General features: G+C 40.0%; 1 protein-coding gene across 2 annotated transcripts in view; it reads right to left on the reverse strand.

The window, feature by feature from the left end:
- The window catches only part of HDAC10 (histone deacetylase 10), a 680378-nt gene that overhangs the window by 24423 nt on the left and 638631 nt on the right, over positions 1–17324 (reverse strand). The gene's annotated exons all lie outside the window — the stretch shown is intronic.

A 17324-nucleotide genomic window follows, 5' to 3' on the forward strand; every position in this document is an offset into this window, starting at 1 on the left:
AACTTAAACACTGAAGAACTTTATAAATTCTGCCGTTTTTGGGGCAGCAGGCTGGCTGTCAGGAAAATTACAGGTGGAGACATACACGCATCCTCCAAAGCCAACAAAACTGGCATAATTGGTGAAGGTTCAGGAAATTCCTTCTGTAACAGCTCATAAAGCTTTCTGAAGGACTATGAAACCTTAGTGTATTCCCACTGATAACACTGAGACACATTCTGGAAGAAGCCTCAAAGAGAGAGGAACCCCAAATCAGAAACTGAGTTCTCCTCTGAGTATGAATAAGAAAACTGAGAAGAAAACCTGTATTTGTTCCTTGCTCTTCCTGTCCAGACTCAGTATCTTGAATCAGTTTAGGAAAAGAGATACCCTTCTTTCTTTTACCAGAAAGCAATAAATGAGAAGGATAAAAATCCTGAATAAAATCCTGAGCCAGACCCAGTAAAGTACTTCAGTCTAAGGAAATTTGAGGAGGAGTAGATATATGTTTAGTTTTCTGTTTGTTTTTGACAGAAAAATTGGGCCAACAGTGTTATAAAGGGCAGTAGCATCTTCCTCAGAGATGAGCACACCATTGTGACAAAACAGGGAAGTCTACCATATTCCATCTCCTACGTTCAAGAGTGGCTCTCCCTTGCCTACTGAGTGGACCCCAACAGCTGCACAGGAAGGCTAACCCTCATTCCACAATGGCTGTAGGTGCTACATCAGAGAAGTCCAGGGTAAAAAATAAAAAAGGAGTGGTCTGATGTAACAAACTGCCAAAGTCACCCACCTGTGGCTGAAACAAACTGCTAGCCTGCTGTTGTTGCAAAGACTGTTTGGTTATTTTTTTTTCTTTTTGTAACTGGAAGAAGGACTAACCATAGGACTGACAGATTGTTCTGTGATCAAACTGAAAATGGTGCCTCTTTCCTGAGGAAAACAAGCAGCAAAAACTGGTAAGAATGTAAAATCTTTAAAAGTCATTTTTTCACACAAAACACAGTAAAAAACTCTTTAAAACACTTTGCCAGCCCCAAAAGCAAAATAAACACAATTTCTCCACAGGAAAAAATGTTTTTTAAATACTTCAAACAACCTTTAAACTGACAGGAAAAAAAGTGTGTTCATTTAAAAGTACAATACAGCCTCGTGACAGCCTGGGGAAAACATAAACACCTAGCTTTAAAATAACGTTCCTGAATAGGAAAGTATTAATAAACAAAAATAATCGAATGAGAAAGAAAAGATAAAATATTCCACTCTGGATTAACAGTCCTGAAGTTAACAAGTATTGTAAAAATTAAAACAATCAGGACACAAACATGGCACATAAAAATAAAAAGACAAGTTTTAATCAGGTTAGTATTTTCACGCTGTACCCAACAGGAAACCGGATTCTCCTCATTGAACCGTTCTGCGAGTCATGGATGAAAACACAGAGCACAACTCAGGGCCAGATCCCAGGTCATACAAGAGTATAAAGAAAATGTGGGACCTACGATGAACCAAAACGATTTTTAATCTCTCGTCAAAGGCCTTAACTTCTGCACAGGTCACACTATTGAAAAGGGCCTTTCATTTATTCCAGCCACTAAACAGAGGTAAGGCCTTAACTTCTGCACAGGTCACACTATTGAAGAATATTTGTATGAAATGCAATGTTAAAACATTTCTTAGTAGTGTAGGTGTTTCATTATATATGAAACCTAGTGTTTTGCCCAAGTAGTCATTGTTGTAAGAGTTCATAAATCATTCTCACATACTCGTGGGGTGATTGTTATTATGGACAAAAGTTTCTATGTCCAAACTATGTTGCAAATGTTATCGGATGAGTCTATTTATATGACTTTTAATGAAAAAGACTTAGTTACCTTGTTTAATTCTGTTGATTCCACATTATATGATTGTTTATTAAACTGAATTATATTGCTTGATTTGTTTAAGTATTTTACTCCTGACTCACTGGTCATACCTGTTTCGTATGGCCTCCCCAACTGATTGTATCAGGGAGAGGGTGATTGACAGAACCCCTCTCTGTTTATGTTGAAAAGGAATTGAGACCTTTTGTTGACTCCTTTCTGACGATTTTGAGGGATACATAACAATTTTTGGACGCTCTTTATATTTGTGTTGGTGAAGGCAGTTGTTTAGTTAATTGTGCAATGGTTACTCTAGATGTAAAATCACTTTTTACTATGATACCTAATGACCAGGGACTTGAATTTCTTAGTGGTTTGTTTAGACAGCATGCCTCAGTTGATTCAGCTAAGTTAGATCTTATCCATTTATTGGTTGAAGTGATTTTTGAAAAGAATGTTTTTCTTTTTGAAGGGCAATACTTTTGGCAAAAACATGGCGTAGCCATGAGCATGCTCTGTACTAACAGCTATGGCAATTTAGTCATGGCCCACTGGGAAAGTATCCACATTTTAAATAATAATGAGTTTTTGTCATATAAAATTCTTTAGGAGATTTGTGGATGACAACTTTATGCTGTGGGCAGGACTAATAGACTTGATTGATGACTTTGTGGAGTATCTCCACAGTACCACAACATTTCTCCGGTTTACTTATAAATATTCTTGTGAAATTATAGATTTCTTGGACGTTACTATTTCAAGAAGTATGTATGGTGGTTTCAACAAGGCTGTATAGAAAACCCTATCGTATAAATATCCCCTTGGGACAGTATGCATCCATTTCAGGTGTTTAGAAATGTCATTAGAGGGCAAGGTAGGAGAATCTCTAGGCTAACATGGATACTGAGTTTGAGCTAGACTGAGAGATGAATTTTTTGGCAGGGGTTATAAGAAAAGAGAGATACAAAACATGGACAATGACATTAAACAGATGAGACCTGATCATGCCCAACCCTATTTTTCAAGGAGTCAGTCTGTGATAGAGAGAGGCTCCTATATTAATTTCAAACAGAATATAAATTTTACGTTGCATTTTTCCAGTAATGTGGATATGATTTGTGAGATGATAAAGAAAAATTGGCCAATTTTATTCTCTGACAATAAGATTAAGCACATTGTAGGTGATTATCCACGTTTTTGTTTTAAAAACAAAAAAAATTTTAAAAGATTATTATGTTATAGAAGCCGTAATACTTCGATTGCTATGGAGAATACTGGTATATTTCCTTGTAAGAACTGTAATTTTTGTATACATATTGGTAGTATTAATTATTTTAGGCATCCTGTCACTTGTAATATTTTTCAGCTAAGAGTGAAAGCTGATTGTTCTACGAGGGATCTAGTGTATCTGGCCAGTTGTAAATCTTTTTCGCCTTTCTATGTTGGAACAACTAATAGGACTCTGACAGAGTGGATTATGGAACATACAGCAACTATCTGTAGATCTGATGATAAGAATGCACTTGCCAAGCACATCTAAGAGAATGGTAATGAACATTATTTTAACTTTCAAGTTTTACAATGTTTACAAGAGGGGAAGTGTCTTGGCGATTTTAAGAATCTGACAGAGCAACATGAGATTCACTGGATCATTAGTTTACAAGTTGACAGGTATCCTGGCTTAAATGGAAAGGTCCCTTTAATACCTTTCCTTAAAGCTCGTAATTTAAGTGATGTGGAAGAGTTCAGCTTTTAATTGGTCTTTTTATCATCATGTGATTTTCAATGTATTATATATTTAATTTAGATGTGTTTTGATTTTAATGGTCTGAAGAAGTGCCGTGAATGGCATGAAAGCGTTAACCTGATTAAACCTTTTCTTTTTAGTTTTATGTGTCGTGGTTAGCGTCCTGATTGTTTTTATTTTCACAATAATTGAATTAAAGTCCCCCCCCCCAAAGAAACTTGTCTACCAAGCAAAGAAATGGCAGAAGCTGCCTGCCTGTCTATCTTCAAAAACCTCAGAGGAGTGTACTCCTCAGCAGGAGTAATGGTCTGAAGGGTTTGTTGCCAAAAGTTGTATTTTCGTCAGATGAGGTCAAGCTGCCTGACAGCTTCAGCACATGGAAGGTGCCCTGAAGCTTTGGAAGCTGGACGGCTGTTACATCCTTGGCAGGATATAACCCATACAGCTGAGGGTACTGCAGCAGTGATCTATATGGTGGACAACTGTGAGGGACTTGTAACGTGCAGCAGCTGTCTGGCACATGGTCAGGGGGGAAGACAGCTTACATATGCAAAAGGCAGAGGGGCAATCAGCAAAGTCCATGAGAATGAGTGAGAATTCCGGAACTGGAGGTGGAAATATCACACATAGGATGGCAGTTGTGGGGCAGGAAGCAAAGGTGAATACGGTCACTGGAGGGAAAGAAAAATGGTTTTGTTGATCGCCTACAAAATCACAAAGAAGTTTACGTATCCAGGCAAGTAAGAAAAGGGAGACCAGAGACTGGCAAGCAGTTCAGTGAAACATCTACAGGGTATAACAAAAATAACTTTTTTACACAGATAGTGGCAAGTAGAGTAAAGAAAAACTTAAATTAGAAACTGCGAGAAGTGAACAATTATATAAACAGTTGTCTCCCCAGCAACCTTAGTACTTTTATACAGCAAATTTAACACTGCAAAATTTATTTTAAAGTTAGCCAGTGTATTTTACATCAAGGCTAAAGTTAAGGCTTTCTGCAAGCATAAAAGTATTTTTTTTGCTTCTGGGAGGGAAACAGAGATAAGATAAGAGCAGCGAGCATGCAAGTGTGTGGTACATACGAACAACCATGGCAGGGCTAACCACTCAGTGGTGTGATCCTTGGCTCTATATGATTGAGTGTGTGGTATATATGAACAACCGTGGCAGGGCTAGCCACCCAGTGGTGTGATCCTTGGCTCTATATGATTGAGTGTGCAGTATATACGAACAACCGTGGCAGGGCTAGCCACCCAGTGGTGTGATCCTTGGCTCTATATGATTGAGTGTGCAGTATATACGAACAACCGTGGCAGGGCTAGCCACCCAGTGGTGTGATCCTTGGCTCTATATGATTGAGTGTGTGGTATATATGAACAACCGTGGCAGGGCTAGCCACTCAGTGGTGTGATCCTTGCTCTATATGATTGAGTGTGTGGTATATATGAACAACCGTGGCACGACTAGCCACCCAGTGGTGTGATCCTTGGCTCTATATGATTGAGTGTGTGGTATATACGAACAACCATGGCAGGGCTAGCCACCCAGTGGTGTGATCCTTGGCTCTATATGATTGAGTGTGTGGTATATACGAACAACCGTGGCAGGGCTAGCCACCCAGTGGTGTGATCCTTGGCTCTATATGATTGAGTGTGTGGTATGTACGAACAACCGTGGCACGACTAGCCACCCAGTGGTGTGATCCTTGGCTCTATATGATTGAGTGTGCGGTATATACGAACAACCGTGGCAGGGCTAGCCACCCAGTGGTGTGATCCTTGGCTCTATATGATTGAGTGTGCGGTATATACGAACAACCATGGCAGGGCTAGCCACCCAGTGGTGTGATCCTTGGCTCTATATGACTGAGTGTGTGGTATATACGAATAACCATGGCAGGGCTAGCCACCCAGTGGTGTGATCCTTGGCTCTATATGATTGAGTGTGTGGTATGTACGAACAACCGTGGCAGGGCTAGCCAGTCAGTGGTGTGATCCTGGGCTCTATATGATTGCCATTTTTAAAGTGACACCCTAACCCCTGCCACTCTTGAAGTGACACCCCAACCACATGTGCAAAATGGGAAAAGGGTTTGCGGATGGATGGATGAGTACAGGAAGGTTATTACTATCAGTTTTTTTATATGAACTTTAGGATGAATAAAGATTCTACACAGGTATTAGAGATATTTCAGAAATGTATAAAACAAAGGCATGGGAAAACTAAGAAAAGGTGCAATTGAAAATATTTAGGGAAGTTTTAGTTATACCAAGGTTAGAAGAAGGTAAGGCTCAATAACTAATTGCTAAGATAGGAAGAAATAAAACAATGATGCATCATCAGTCAACAGATATGTCTCCAGAATTGATGATATTCCGTTGGAAATTTGGAAGCTAGGAGGGGAAAGAGAACAATAAAGATCTGGAAGGCTTTGTTTAACAATATTTTAAAAGTGGAGGAGGTACTAACATCTTGACAGAAACAGTGGTAGTTGTGTTTGTTTAAAGTCTGATAAATGGAAGCATGGACTGGTACGAGATACTACCCAGGTCATAACACAAAACAATGCACAAGACAGTCATACAAAGATATGATTTAAAACAGTTTTTAACTGAAACAGACAGTGGAGTAACTTGCTTACAGTTATAACTGCATAGTCACATACTGATACAGAACATGACTAGAACGTAGCCAAAGGGAAGGTACGTTGATTTAAAAAAAAACAAATATTTAACAAAATTCACCATGAATTCAATACAACTTTCCTAAAGAACCTAAATACCTCTAGACAGAAGAAACTAAAAATAAATACCACAAATTGGCTATCAAAAAGAGTAGAATGCTAATACAGGAAAGAGAAAAAAATATAAAACAGCACAATATATCAAAAGAAAATGCTCTGCAACTGTACATAAAAGCAAATACACAAAGACAGAAAAATATACTATAAACAACTTTCAGAACAAAAGAAAGCGCAACCCCCAAAAACTTCTGGTCAGCCATTAAGGAAATCTTACAGAGGTTCATAGGTAATTATTTTCCTGTGCCCCTGTCAAGCAGAACCACAAAAGTGATCATCCAATCATAGTGCTAATGAGGAGCTCTGTTTGACATAGATAGGTAGTCTGTTCCTGAGTATGGGAAGTCTCTGGGACAGGAATCCCTCCAGCATGCTCTGCTTAATGAGCATGTCCAACAGCTCTGGGTTTGACATAGCTTTGTATGTTAGGCAGAGATCGCCTCTGAGTAGTAGATATATGAGAGAAGTAAAGCTTGTTGTAGATGTCTTGTGAGGTACATACCAAAAGGGGCATTGTACTTCTATAATGGGTCTAATGATGAGAGAGGGAAAGGAACACCTCTCTTTTTTTTGGATGAGAAACCAAGGATTTCCTGACCACTGTGGTGATGTGATTATCAAAGGAGAGACTACTGTCCACCTGTGTCCCAAGGTCTATTATCACACTTTCGTAAGTTAAGTAGACTACCGCATGTGGTAGTAGTCATGGGTACAGAGTTTTTACCAAAGGGGATGACAATGCACTTTTTGGCATTGAGCTTGAGACCATGTCTTTGACACCAGGCATCTGTCTCAGTGAGGCCCTTTTGTAGGATGTCCATCCCAGCTAAAAATGTAACCCTAATCCCTCTCCCAATACCTCAACACTCGAAACCGCAATACAATTTAACTCTTATCTCACAGATACTATAGAGGCCCTAACCAAGAATTCCCCAACATCTGCTCCCAACCCTGCCCAGTAGCCATGTCACCACATCCAATTTCATCTTGAAATCTGTGCCCACATACTACTTAAAACTACTTCTAAACAAACTCAAACCAGGCTCTGCTTCAGCTGGTGATCTTCCTAGCAAGTACCTTAAAATAAGAGCCAATAGCATTGCCTGTCGTGCCTCAAGCCTTATAAATAGGTCAATCCAGAACCCCACATTCCCTCTCTGGAAAACATCCCACATTGTCCCTCTACACTAAGGAGGGAATTCAACAGACGTCACTAACTTTAGACCTGCAGCAATCTTATCTCCCCTCTCCAAAATACTTGAAAATAAAATACTCAGAAACAATTGCTAAACTATCTCCTGCAGGAAGAACTCATGTCCCCACACAACACATCTTCCGCCCCTCCCAAAGTACTAACACTGCACTTCTAACCTTTATAGATACTGTCAATAAAGCTAGAGAGAACAGCAAACTGGTCACCTCATTTCTAAAGCCCTCGACACAGTTTGTCACATCCAACTTCTGCTTCAGATGTCCTCACTAGTTAATTCTCTGCCCACCCGTCTATGCTTTAAAAGCTACCCAGACAATAGGTATCATCAGCAATATGGCACTCCACCCTCTCTACATACCTCCCAGTCACCACTGGTGTACCACAAGGTTCTATCCTTGGTCCCTCCCTCTTTAACATTCTCACCAACACCCCCAACACATCCATGTAACAAGCCTCCCTAATAGAATATGCAGATGACTCCCTCTCATATGCACATTAGACAACCTGGCACATCTCCAAAAAAGCTACTCGGGGAATGTTTAACAGCCACTAAAATGTGGCTTTGTAACGCACAACTCATAGCACTAAAATGCCTAAATTGGTTAGAACTACCTCATCGACTAACATAAATACAGCTTCATGCTACATATAAAATTATCCAGCATTCATTTATTTGTCCAGCACTAAATACTACTCTGCACAACTACGTTCCTACTTGGTCACTATGATCCAGTGACCAAAAACTCCTCTCTAGCCATAAACCTATCAGACCTGCTGAGCATGGCCTGTAATCATGCCTGGAACTCCTTACCTGTATCCATCAGGTCAATAACCCCTCTACAGTTATTTAAAATAACTATGAAAGACTTCCTAGCCAACATCTGGCTCTGTTCTTGATCACCTCCAGGATAAACTATATCCTTTATTATGAACAAGTACGGATTCAAACCTTAAGCTTCCATACTCACCCTTCTTCACTCACATTCTTTAATCAATTGCTCTCTCATGACTTTCTATCTAAAAAAGCCATAACTCTGTTTTTTTCTCCAAATGTATATCACAATTCCTTCTGTATTTTACTAACTTGCCTTTAATTTCTCTCAACTGGCTAAAATTTCTCTAAATATTAAATAATTGCAATATAAGTTGTATCTATTCTTACCCAATGTTTTCACATCATGTCTAATTTGGTATAATTAAACTGTAGATGTTTTTGTATTATTTCTGAAGACTGTAAAATTATTGTTCTTCAAATGATTTTGTAATACTTTCCAGATTTTCTCCCTGGACCTCTGTTGAAAACAGGCACCTGCCCAGTTGGACTTTCCCAGTAAATAAATGTCAATAAATATAAATAAATAAACTGACCATCACTAATTTACAGAGTGAAATGTTGCAATTCAAAGCTACATGTTAGCTGAAGCCCTTAAAACACGGGCATTTACATTAATTCAGTACTGTTTCTGTTTAAACTGTTGGACATCGTATAACTTAGTAATTTGTGACAGCAAACTATTTCACGCCGCAGTGGTAAGTTTTATGTAATATCCTCAGATGGCTAGGGAAAAATTAGGTGCTGTAGTTTGAAGTTTTATTATGTCAGGGTTCGGCTGTGCTGCATAACGATAATCTATTGGCCAGAAGAGGGCAGTATCTATCCGTAAGTCACTTAAAGGCCAGTGAAGCGACCAGATAAGGAGCCTTGGCAGAGACAGGAAGCCATTTAGCCTTAGTAATACCGATGCAATGATGGTCTCTGGGCTTGACAAGATGAATAAATCTAAGACTCTTACTTTCTGTGGTTTGTTGCCACAAAGTGAGGCACCTATAGGAAGTGCATATTCCAGCCTAGGAAGTAACATGTTAATGGCAATGGCATGATTATCATCAGGAATACAGAGATCAGTAAATGTGTACGCACATTTGAATTGCACAAAGACTTTTGCTGTAACGGAGATGATGTGATTTTGGAGATTATGACTGTCATCTAAAATGTAGCCAATATATTTTTATTTAAAGTAAGGGATTACATTTTCAACAGGATCAGAAATATCATGGGTAGTGATGTTGGAGAACCTTACAGCTGTACCAAAATCATGACTGCCGATTTAGTTAGACTGATACTACGTTTATTGTGTGAAAATCAGTTCCATGTTAAAGAGAACTGCTGCAGTGTAGCAGATGGCTGACTGACAGTTTTGTGTTCAGCTACAAAGATCATATAATCTGCGTATAGGTATAGTGTCACAATTAAGGCCCACGGAAGGCTGGCCTTATATAATGGAAATAGTAAGGGTCCAAGGACAGAACCTTAAGGTACCCCAATATTAAATGGAAAAAACCTTCAGCTCCAGCTTTACATAGACACATTCCAATTTTAAACCTTGATTAGGAAACTGTTTATGTCTACATTAGCTATGAAAACAGAAAAGATATTATTAAAATTGATAGATATGGATCAATGTGGTTTTGTGAAGGGGAGACAAACATTTAATATCATTAACAAGCAATAACAATACAGATAGAAGCAGAATGTAACAAAATGCTTCTATTAGATGTTCTTAATGTGCAGACAGCATTCAATAGCATCAGCTGGGAGTTTAAGACTTGGGCAATGAAAACATTTATATTCCCTGATAGTCCGCTCACTGTTGATGTGGCACCCCAACCCCCAGGTATAAAATGGGAAAAAGGGGGTTGATACTTAAAGAATATTATTTTTAATAAGGAGGATATGTGAAAGTTCAGAGTCAAGAATTAAGGTGAGAGGGTTCCTCTTTACAACCTCTTTCTGAACACTGGAAACAGGCAGGGACGTCCTCTTTCCTCTATGTTATTTGCTTAGTATTAAGACCTGTTAGCAAAGAAAATAAGAGATTTACAAATTCACAACTACTTTAGTAATCAAGAAAAGACAGGCTTATTTTGAAAGGATTTTATTTTGTACTTGATAAATCCAGAAAAAGACGCTGGTAATGGGAATTTTGGGACAGTTTAAAGTCTTTTTGGAATATAAAACATATAAAGATAAAAAAAACACTGAACTATGTAGCGGCACATGAACTACTTCAGCAATACACATACTTATGGGGACAAGATAATAGAAATATTTAGATGTCTTCTCTTTCGGCTGTTCCCATTAGGGGTCACCACAGTGGATCATCTGTTTCCATTTCTTCCTGTCCTCTGCATCTTGCTCTGTCATACCAACCACCTGTATGTACTCTCTCACCACATATCCATGAACCTTATCTTAGGCCTTCCTCTTTTCCTCTTACTTGGCAACTTCATCCTTAGCATCCTTTTCCCAATGTACCCAGCATCCCTCCTCAGCACATTTCCAAACCAACGCAGTCTCTCCACTCTGACTTTGTGTCCAAACCTTCCAACCTGAGCTGACCCTCTAATATACTGATTCCTAATCCTATCCATCCTTGTCACACCTAGTACAAATCTTAACATATTTAACTCTGCCATGTCCAGCTCTGACTCCTGCCTTTTTGTCAATGCCACTGTCTCCAACCCATATAAAATAGCTTGTCTCACTACCCTCTTGTAGACCTTCCCTTTCACTCTTACTGGTACTCGTCTGTCACAAATCACTCCTGACACTCTTCTCCACCCACTCCATCCTGCCTGTACTCTCTTCTTCACCTCTCTTCCACACTCACCATTACTCTGAACTACTGATCCCAAGTATTTAAACTCATCCACCTTCACCACCTCTACACCCTGCATCCTCACCATTCCTCCATCCTCCCTCTCATTCACACACATATATTCTGTCTTAGTCCTGCTGACATTCATTCCTCTCCAATTTATTCAAATAAATATTTAGATGTAAGAATTAAAAATGGCTCTGTTTTGGTAGCTAAGGATAAACGGGAAGAGATTAAAGAGAAGAAACTGGAAGTTGCTGGTTATGGATAGTAAGATAAAAGCATTAGAAGTGCTTTTAGTCCCTTTAGTTTTACATACAGGTCTGGTATAGTTTTATGACCAGAAGAGAAGTTGTGGATGATAATTAATAAGGAGCTGAAGGAATTTAGGAAGATGGTAAGTGTTAAGTGGGATAAGAAGATTGTCCTCATAGCACAAGGTAGCACAGGTAAGCAAACTCTCCTCATAAAACAAGGTGGTACAGGATTACTTGTTTGAAAGGATAACTTAGAGCTACTGGGTTATGGTACATATGTCAAAGTGGAAAAAGATTAGCAGCCCCCTGGGACAGGGGAATAAAGCACTTACTGCGACCCAGATGACCTGTGTCCAACTGGTGGCACTGTAAGGACCATGATGGGGGAGGGGTGGGGGCGAACAGCTGAAGTCAGCTCACCAGTCCCAGGGGAAGGAAGACAGTCTTGGCTCACTACAATATATGTATGTAGCAGCATTATAAACCTGGTGAGCACAGTACTACAGAGTGGGTGTACTGCTTACTCGGAGGTGAAGCATGTGTGGAAGTGAGCATGCACCTACCAGCTCAGCACCTAAAACAGAGCTTGTAATGCTGGTAAAGGTTAGGACACAGTCCACAGCAATAATACGACTCAGAGACAGTGTCCACAGTCCTCACCAATAATACAACTCAGAGACAGTGTCCGCAGTCCTCACAAAAATACAACTCAGAGACAGTGTCCACAGTCTGCAGCAATAATACAGCTCAGAGACAGTGTCCACATTCCTCAGCAATAATACAACTCAGAGACAGTGTCCACAGTCCTCAGCAATAATACAGCTCAGAGACAGTGTCCACAGTCCTCAGCAATAATATGACTCAGAAACAGTGTCTACAGTCCTCAGCAATAATACGACTCAGAGACAGTGCCCACAGTCCTCAGCAATAATACAACTCAGAGACAGTGTCCATAGTCCTCATAATAATACAACTCAGAGACAGTGTCCACAGTCTGCAGCAATAATACGACTCAGAGACAGTGTCCATAGTCTGCAGTAATAATACAACTCAGAGACAGTGTCCGCAGTCCTCACAATAATATGACTCAAAGACAGTGTCCACATTCCTCAGCAATAACACAACTCAGAGACAGTTCCCACAGTCCTCAGCAATAATACGACTCAGAGACAGTGTTCACAGTCCTCAGCAATAATACAACTCAGAGACAGTGTCCACAGTCCTCAGCAATAATACGACTCAGAGACAGTGTTCACAGTCCTCAGCAATAATACAACTCAGAGGCAGTGTCCACAGTCCTCAGCAATAATACAACTCAGTGACAGTGTCCACAGTCCTCAGCAATAATACGACTCAGAGACAGTGTTCACAGTCCTCAGCAATAATACAACTCAGAGACAGTGTCCACAGTCCTCAGCAATAATACGACTCAGAGACAGTGTTCACAGTCCTCAGCAATAATACAACTCAGAGACAGTTCCCACAGTCCTCAGCAATAATACGACTCAGAGGCAGTGTTCACAGTCCTCAGCAATAATACAACTCAGAGGCAGTGTCCACAGTCCTCAGCAATAATACGACTCAGAGACAGTGTCCACAGTCCTCAGCAATAATACGACTCAGAGACAGTGTCCACAGTCCTCAGCAATAATACGACTCAGAGACAGTGTCCACAGTCCTCAGCAATAATACGACTCAGAGACAGTGTCCACAGTCCTCAGCAATAATACGACTCAGAGACAGTGTCCACAGTCCTCAGCAATAATACAACTCAGAGACAGTGTCCATAGTCCCAGTAATAATACAACTCAGAGACAGTGTCCGCAGTCCTCACAATAATATGACTCAAAGACAGTGTCCACATTCCTCAGCAATAATACAACTCAGAGACAGTGTCCGCAGTCCTCACAATAATATGACTCAAAGACAGTGTCCACATTCCTCAGCAATAATACAACTCAGAGACAGTGTCCATAGTCCGCAGTAATAATACAACTCAGAGACAGTGTCCACAGTCTGCAGCAATAATACCAGGGGCGGCTCGTGGCATCGGGCTGCCGGACTGCAGCCCCCTCAAAATAAAAAAATAGAAAGAAAAATAAAAAAAAATTATTTTTTGAAAATTCGTGGACTCACAAGATGCGCAGTAGTCCCACTACTGTCGGTCTATGCACATGCTCAAGGCAGTCCGCAGTCCCCATAGGGGACAGGAGACGTCTGTGCACTTTTAAAGTGCACAGACTCGCCAGGATTATGGGTCGCGTCCAGACTGCAAGAGCAGCAGCAGGACTCGGGAAGGAGCATTAGGATCTCGTCGGGCTTTCCTTGGGATATCGCGGGTCTTTGAGTATTGCGCGGGAAGGATGTACGTTAGCTGGATAAATTCAGGTAAGTGTATGGTGCTTTTTACCTTTATTTTACAATGTTTATTTATGTGTGTATGGTGCTTATGCTTTACTGGAGTTTGTGTATGGTGCTTATGCTTTACTGGTGTGTGTGTGTGTGTGTGTGTGTAAATGCCCCAGGTGCTTATGGTGGTGTGGTAGGGAATACCTCAGGCTTGAACCCTGTACCCTGTATGCAGGTGTTAAAGACTTGAGTTCCCTACCCACCACCATTTGTAAAAAAATTGCAGATTTTTGCCTCATATTCGATCTGATCTGTTCCTCATAATATCTGTGGTTTGTAAATGTTGCAATGCTTGATATTTGATGGTGTAGTAGTAGCATTGTTGCCTCACAGCTGCAGGTTCTTGGGTTTGATTCTTGGCTGGGGTTCCTTCTTTGTGGGGTCTGTATCTTCTCCCTGTGTTTGTGTGGGTTTGCTTTTGTGTCCTCCCATGTTATAAAGACATGTCTGCATTATTTCTTCCTGGGCCTCTGCTGAAAATTGTTTATTTGTTCCAAGTCAGACTGTCCTGATTAAAAAATGTTAAATAAAATTGACAGGCATTTGAATTTCAGACTTAAGGGTTTCTGAATGTTTAATTCCTTGCATATTTGATGGTGCAGTGGTAGTATTGTTGCCTCACAGCTATAGGTTTTCTGGTTTGATTCTTGGTTGGGGTGGCTTCTGTGTGGAGTCTGCATCTCCTCCATGTGTGTGTGGATTTGCTCTGGTGCCCTGCCATTTTACAAAGACGTGTCTGCAGTTTTAATCCCTGCTGAAAATTGGTTTTGTTCTGTTCGCAGTAAAATTGACAGGCATTTGAATTTCAGACTTCAGGTTTCTGAATGTTTAATTCCTTGCATAATTGATGGTGCGGTGGTAGTATTGTTGCCTCACAGCTATAGGTTTTCTGGTTTGATTCTTGGTTGGGGTGGCTTCTGTGTGGAGTATGCATCTCCTGCCTGTGTTTGTGTGGATTTGCTCTGGTGCCCTGCCATTTTACAAAGATGTGTCTGCAGTTTTAATCCCTGCCTCTGCTGAAAATTGTTTTTGTTCTGTCCGCAGTAAAATTGACAGGCATTTGAATTTCAGACTTCAGGTTTCTGAATGTTTAATTCCTTGCATAATTGATGGTGCAGTGATAGTATTGTTGCCTCACAGCTATAGGTTTTCTGGTTTGATTCTTGGTTGGGGTGGCTTCTGTCTGCATCTCCTCCCTGTATTTGTGTGGATTTGCTCTGGTGCCCTGCCATTTTACAAAGACATGTCTGCAGTATTAATCCCTGCGTCTCTGCTGAAAATTGTTTTTGTTCTGTCCGCAGTAAAATTGACAGGCATTTGAATTTCAGATTTCAGGTTTCTGAATGTTTAATTCCTTGCATAATTGATGGTGCAGTGGTAGTATTGTTGCCTCACAGCTATAGGTTTTCTGGTTTGATTCTTGGTTGGGGTGGCTTCTGTGTGGAGTCTGCATCTCCTCCCTGTGTTTGTGTGGATTTGCTCTGGTGCCCTGCCATTTTACAAAGACGTGTCTGCAGTATTAATCCCTCGCCTCTGCTGAAAATTGTTTTTGTTCTGTCTGCAGTAAAATTGACAGGCATTTGAATTTCAGACTTCAGGTTTCTGAATGTTTAATTCCTTGCATAATTGATGGTGCAGTGGTAGTATTGTTGCCTCACAGCTATAGGTTTTCTGGTTTGATTCTTGGTTGGGGTGGCTTCTGTGTGGAGTCTGCATCTCCTCCCTGTGTTTGTGTGGATTTGCTCTGGTGCCCTGCCATTTTACAAAGACGTGTCTGCAGTTTTAATCCCTGCGTCTCTGCTGAAAATTGTTTTTGTTCTGTCCGCAGTAAAATTGACCGGCATTTGAATTTCCAACTTCATGTTCTTCAGAATGCATAGTAGCACAACCTTTTTTTTTTAGCAATTTTCTAAGTTTATAAGATGAATATTTTAAATTTGTCCCTATTTTTGGGACTGTATTCCCCCATTATTGGCTTCGCCCAGGTTTTTGTGCTAAGGTTGACAGCTATGGCAAGAACTGAATTCACTGAATATGTTTGAGGGCTGTATTCCCTCATTACTGGGTTTGTCCAGGTGTTTTGTACTAAGAGGTTGACAGCTATGGTGAGAACTGAATTCACTAAATGATAGCCATTTAAGTTTCAGTCTTCCTCTCTTTCACAAAGCAGCTGATGTGGCGTAGTGGTATGTTACTCTGACTGTTTTTTGCTCAGGGACCTTGGCAGTAAAATATATGGTGGCAACACAACATTTTATTCTAGCAACTTTCCAAGATTATACAAACAATGTTTAATGTGTCCCTGTTTTTGGGCTTTTGACCCCCCCCCCCCAATACATTTTGGCTTTTTCCAGTTTTCTTGAGCTGCGAAGTTGAGATGCAGTTGAGTATTGAGTAGATTTTACAAGGAACTGAGAGCTGCAGGGGAATAGAAGTTTAGTGTTTTGCCAAGTTAATACTATAGCACAACAGGCTGTGTACTTTCTTTTGATGCAGAAGGTTGTGGGTTCTACTCCCACAAGGGGTGGATGCTGCCGTACTGAGAATGTTCTCCTGGGTGAAGATACTAACTATGAGTCTGTTATCAGTTTGCCATCCATTTCCTCTTGCAATATTATTACTAGCTTATCATTTTTTAATGTAATACAGGCAATTTATTCCTGAGGGGCAACAGACACTTTATTTTTCGATGAAACCATGAAATATAAAGGTGATTGCTAGCAGCAACCGCTTCATTAGTTACAGATTTCTTTAATGTGGAATTATTTAGATGACTGACTTCAGAGATTGTGCATATTTACTGATAATGGACTGTAGAATTGTGCATATTTACTGATAAAGGTGGACTGTAGAATTGTGCATATTTACTGATAATGGTGGACTGTGGAATTGTGCATATTTACTAATAATGGTGGACTGTAGAATTGTGTATATTTACTAATAATGGTGGACTGTGGAAGTCTGAGTAGACTTTTTATGATAAATGTTCTCAACTGGGCAGTTTTGCCATTATGGGTGCATATGGTTTGTTTCATTGCTTACTGGAAAAATGTTCAAAACAAATTTAAAACACCCTGTAACAAGTGTACTGTATTGTACAAGGAATATAATTTTAGTACAATGAGGAAGGTGTATCAAAGAGCACATGTATGTTTCATATGCAAGGAGCCTATGATTCAAAAACAGCCCAAAATTAATCTTTATCTGCCACTGGCAAAATGTATTTTCTTTGAATGTGGGTTTCAATGCTGTTTCAATGAATGTGAGTTTCAAGGGCAGAGAAGTTTTAATGCTAAGTTTTCATTGTGAGACTGCATTGCTTTGTTTAACAGATGACTTAGTGTTTGTGCTGTAAAATACAAAATAAAACTTTCAAATGAAGTCCAACTCATCAT

This window comes from Protopterus annectens, chromosome 11.part0 (assembly GCF_019279795.1).
Source record: "Protopterus annectens isolate FY-2018-M chromosome 11.part0, PAN1.0, whole genome shotgun sequence".
In the NCBI taxonomy this organism is placed as follows: Eukaryota; Metazoa; Chordata; order Ceratodontiformes; family Protopteridae; genus Protopterus; species Protopterus annectens.